We start from the raw sequence: 5,358 nt of genomic DNA, 5'->3' as shown, positions 1-5,358 counted from the left end.
TAATCTTTTTCAAATATGTAATTTTGTTTCTCAATAACTTCTGCTCCAAGGAGTTAGACTTTATTTTAGCTATTTAAAACATTAGTTATTGAATGAAAATTTTAAAACTGTTAATTCTCCATCCCTCCATTATAAATGTAATTTTTCTAAATGAAAATTGTTCTTATCCTTATTCTTCTCGAGAATGACAAGATAACAATAGAGTAAAATGAAGAAGCTGGCTGAGAATGATATATTAGGGAAATTGGTAACAACTTTGTTAGAAGCAAAAAATAAATGATTTTCTTGGTTCCTGTAAAACAACTTAACCCTTATAAATGTGTAAACATAGTACTGTTTTTTACCCCATGCAACACACTAATTGTTATATATTTTGAGTGTTAATTAAATATATCCTTTATGAGTAAGAAAGTATTCAATTTGGGGTACATGATTATTATCTCTTTGTAACTTATAGGGAGTGAATCTTGACTTTTAATTTTGTAAGATACTTCATGATCTAGCAATGTCTTACACCATTATATCATGTTCTTCTATATTTTAGGAAAATATTTTAATCTTTAAATGTTAAACGTTTCCTTTAATATATGTAGGAGTGAGCATAGGAATAATTTGGATGGGTTAGGTTTGTCCCTCACCCTTCCTTAAATGTTATGTATAACAATTTTTTTGACCTAAACTCATCTCTATACCAAAAAGAACCCGGACATGTACGATTCTAATTGGGACCTGAGAAGACAACAACAGATTTGAGTTGACCTAAGATAAAGAAGCCCAAAATTTTAGATTAATTCTCCCACAAGAATGATAAGTATAAAAGAACTTTGAAAATTGAGAAGTAGATGAATATCATTATCATTATATATAAGAATGCATGTTGACATTCATAATATATAAACTCAAATACAAATGATCAACATAACGTGAAAGGAACTATCTTTCCATGCAAAGAATAGAGAAAGAGCATAATCCAAGATTAAGTTGTATTCTAGTTGCCAAATATGAATGGAAAATGAACGCATACAACTTAAGCAATTTAAGGGTGTGTATGGGATAAGTAAGGTTTATTATTCATTCATCCCTAAATTTTGATCATGTCAGTTTTCATATTCCAACCCATTTCTTTTATGTGTGAGGAACATGTCTTAATAAGACAATTTCTTAACTGGATTATTTTCGCCCATTTGTATTATTATTTTTTGATGCTAAGGGTGAAAACACCCTAGGAAAAATATTATATATCAAAACAAGTTTGGTTACAATTAGAGGAATCTATAGGCCGGAAGACCAAGCTTATTCCTATGATAATCATAGTCCAAGAAATTTGGAGTTGAGCTCCAAAGGGAGAAGACCTTATATGATTTTCCATAATTAGCAAGTTTGTTGGGACAAGTGTTTCATTCCCTATATATGTGAGTGATTATGCAGTCCATTGATGCTAAGATTGTTTTGTAGCCAATCCATTTCTTTAACAGCTTTCAAGGAGGATTTATTTTTCCTTTGAAAATGTCTACAACCAAGGCTGAGTCATACTCTAACCAGACAATATGTCAACCATTTCTGTGTGCTAGCTCTATGGCCATGATGACAGGGTTTAACTCAGCAAATAGAGCATCCTTAATGCCAAAGTAATCAGCAAAGCAGCCCGAGAAGCAACCCTCATGATCCCTGAATATAGTTCCATCACCAGAGTGATCAGGAGAGCCATGAGCAGCCCCATCCGAATTGATTTTCACCCTTCTTCTGGCAGGAGAAGACCAAGTTACTTCAACAACTTTTGGAGCCTTTGAGTAATTGATTGAGACAATAATGGACTTTAGTATGCTGAGTTCCTGGATCATAGGATAAGCCACATCCTTTGAAGTGTTACTAGATAGATTTATTGCCATTTTTATCTTAGCAATAGCTTGTTGCATAGTGTTTTTCTTGTTTTCAAACCTGTGATGGTTTCTACAATACATATAGTGCTCATTGTATGGATAATGCTAGCAGCCAGAAGATCTCTCACCTGGGGGCTCCACTTCTTTTTAAATATCGTGAGTATGGAAGAAATTGAAGAGTTGTCAAACTTGATTGAGAAAACTGATCTAAGCCAATCCCACATTGCAACTGCAAAATCACAAGTCAAAAACAGATGGTTTGAAGTTTCAGTGTTCTTCATACAAAGGTTACAGATGGATGACAAATAGCAAGCTCTTCTTTACAAGTTATCATTAGTTGGCATTTTCCTATTGATTAGCCTCCAAGTAATGAAGGATTTAGATGGAGGAATAGAGGCAGGCCAAATGTAAGTACACCAAGTCAGGTTAGTAGAGGTTGGACTTATGCAATTGAAAGCATCTTTTAGAGAGAGCACTCCATCATTGGAATTTTGCCAACAACGCCTATCATTGTTTTGAGCAATAATTGTATTAGATATTTTCATAGTAATGAGGGGGAACTTATCCACCAAAACCTGTGGAATAGTCCATTTGAAGTCCACGATGAAATCTCCAACTGAGACCGACGAATTTTGGTGAAGCTTTGTAGGGATGCTTAGATAATTAACCAAAGGTTCGCCAATCCAGTTATCCTTCTAGAAAGTGATGTTCTTACCATTTCCTATAAGCCACATTGAATTTCTTGTTTCAGTATGCCAATTTGCCCGAATACCAGGCCAAATAGAAGACTTGAAATATCTAGAAAAAAGATTTGTGTCCTTGCCAAATCTAGCTCTACAGAAGGTAGCCCAATCATTATTAGAGCTTAACATCTCACAAGCCAACTTTAGAAGAGAAGCATGGTTCAGTTTTTTTAAGGATCTAAGACCAAGACCCCCACACTTTATAGGAGAGCACACTTGAGCCCAAGAAACAGTAACCAGCTTCCTTATGTTGACATCACCAGACCAAACAAAGTTCCTTATGCATGAGTCCAATTGCTTAAGAAGTTGAGCAGGCCAAGCATATATGTGGAAACTATAAACTAGCATGCTTTTTATTACATATTTCACCAATTCAACTTTGCCCATGATCGAAAGAGAATGACCTTTCCACTTAGCAAAGCATATTTGTAATGTTATCAGCAATGGGTTGGGGTGCAATTTTATGGGTTTTCCTTTGAAAAAAGGAACCCCTAAGTAAAGGAACGGAAGCTCACCAGCATTAAAACCCAAGTAAGAAGATAAATTACCAATTTTTCTAGTTGATCCCATAGTGTAGAATTTTTACTTACTAGGACTGATGTGTTGCCCATAGGCAATAGCATAAGTGTCAACCAGATGTTTAAGATCCAGCAAGTCTTTCTTAATACCTTTGCAAAGAATTAAGATGTCATCAGCATAAAGAACATGGCTAGGAGTTATCAAGCTTTTAGGGTTAGCAATAGGACTCAGCTTGTGGTTAGAGATCAGCTTTGATATACCTCTACTTAAGACATCTTCAGCTAAGCAAAAAAGGATAGGAGATAGAGGGTCTCCATGTCTCACACCCCTAAGGCAGTTAAAGAATCCAGCATTCTGAACATTGACATTAATTGAGAGCTTTGCTGGATGCATAATTATTTTGATCCACTTTATGAATTTATCATTAAAGCCAAAAGCTTTTAGAGTGTCAAGCAAAAAATTACAATCCATTGTATCAAAAGCTTTTCTGATGTCCAACTTTATTGCCATGTTACCCCCAAAGGTTTTATGGTCAAGCAAATTAATAGCCTCTGAAGGTTTACAGATGCAATCATGAATGCTTCTTCCTTTGATGAAGTGTTTTTGCTGAGGAGAGACAATTCAGGTTGCAATTAAGGCTAGTCTATCATATAGAACCTTAGTTATTACTTTAAACTGAAAATTGGTCGGAGCAATACGTCTAAAATCTTCTATTCTGTCAAATGAGGCAAATTTTAGGGTGAGGATGACAGTGTTAGAGTTGAGATTTGGCAACAACCAACTGTTAGAGAAAAATTAAATGAAAGAATTACAAACATCATGCTCCACAATGTCCCAATAGTGTTGATAGAAGCAACTACCAAAGCCATCAAGACCAGGAGCCCCATCTCCATTCATTGAGAACACAACAGACCTAATTTCATCATGGTCAGGAATTTTGGTTAGCATGTGGTTCTCATCAATCTTCATAATGTTAGGAATGACCTCATGAATTAAAGAATTAGGAGCAGAGTTATTAGGTGAAGCAAACAAATCCTAATAGTAGCTTAGAGCATGGTTTATTATCTGCTCTTGATCAGTGATAATGTTGTCATCAACTTTAAGCATAGACATAGAGTTTGTCACATGCCTAATTTTAGCAATCTTATGGAAAAAACCAATATTTTTGTCACTATCTGCCAATTAAGCCTAGATTTCTTTTTCCAGAAGTCTTCTTCCATTATAAGAGCTTTAAGCAGATTTCTTCGAGCAAAGATTTCCTGATCTAGAAGCTCTTGGTCAGGACCAAGTTCATTGATGTTTATCTGAATGGCGTCCAAATCAGCTAAAGCATCTTGTACTCGAAGGTGTATGTTGTCAAAAACATTCACATTCCAGTCCTTAAGAACAACTTTTAGTCTTTTCAGCTTTTGAGATATGATGAACATAGGGCAACCATAGATGTTTTCACTCCAAGATTCAGCTATGACCCTTCTGCAATCAGCATGCTTCATCCACATCTTATGGAATCTGAAAGGAGACATTCTTTTGGTGGATGAAATAGTGGAGCAAAGGATAATGAGGTGATGGTCAAAGGAGATTCTAGGGAGGGTGCAACATGACACTTGATTCCATGCTAATAACCAGTCATCATTACACAAGCTTCTATCAAGTTTTTTTAGTGAGGGCATCACCTCTCCTTTTGTTGGACCAGGTGTAATCAGCTCCCCTAGTGGCAAGATGGATGAGATTGGCACTATTAGAAAAAGAGATGAATTCCTCAATAAGAAGTCTATTAGGAAGTCTGGCACCCTTGCATTCATTTGCACCCCTAACCACATTGAAGTCCCCAATGCAACTCCTAGGACCAGCATTGGCCTGCATAATGTCTTGAATTTCATACCACAACAATCTTCTTTGAATATAGTGAGTATGCGCATAGGCAGCACAAATGAATATATTTTTATTATCAATTTGAAATGAGATAGAAATTTGCTAATTTGAGCTAGAGATCACTAAAGGGTCTAGATTCTTGTTGCACAAGCCCCAAACACTTGGCTGCAAATGACCTCTATTATTTACCCCCAAAGAGTTTGAGGTTAATTTCAGACCAGAACAAAGAGTTAACATCCTCAGCATGAATTTTAGGCTTAGAAATGAACACTAAGTCAAGATTATGAGTTGCACACATAGTCTTTAGAACCAACCTAGTTTTAAGGTTACCAAGACCTCTAAAA

This window comes from Lupinus angustifolius, chromosome LG19, assembly GCF_001865875.1.
Source record: "Lupinus angustifolius cultivar Tanjil chromosome LG19, LupAngTanjil_v1.0, whole genome shotgun sequence".
NCBI lineage: Eukaryota > Viridiplantae > Streptophyta > Magnoliopsida > Fabales > Fabaceae > Lupinus > Lupinus angustifolius.
Note: the sequence above shows the minus strand (reverse complement) of the source record.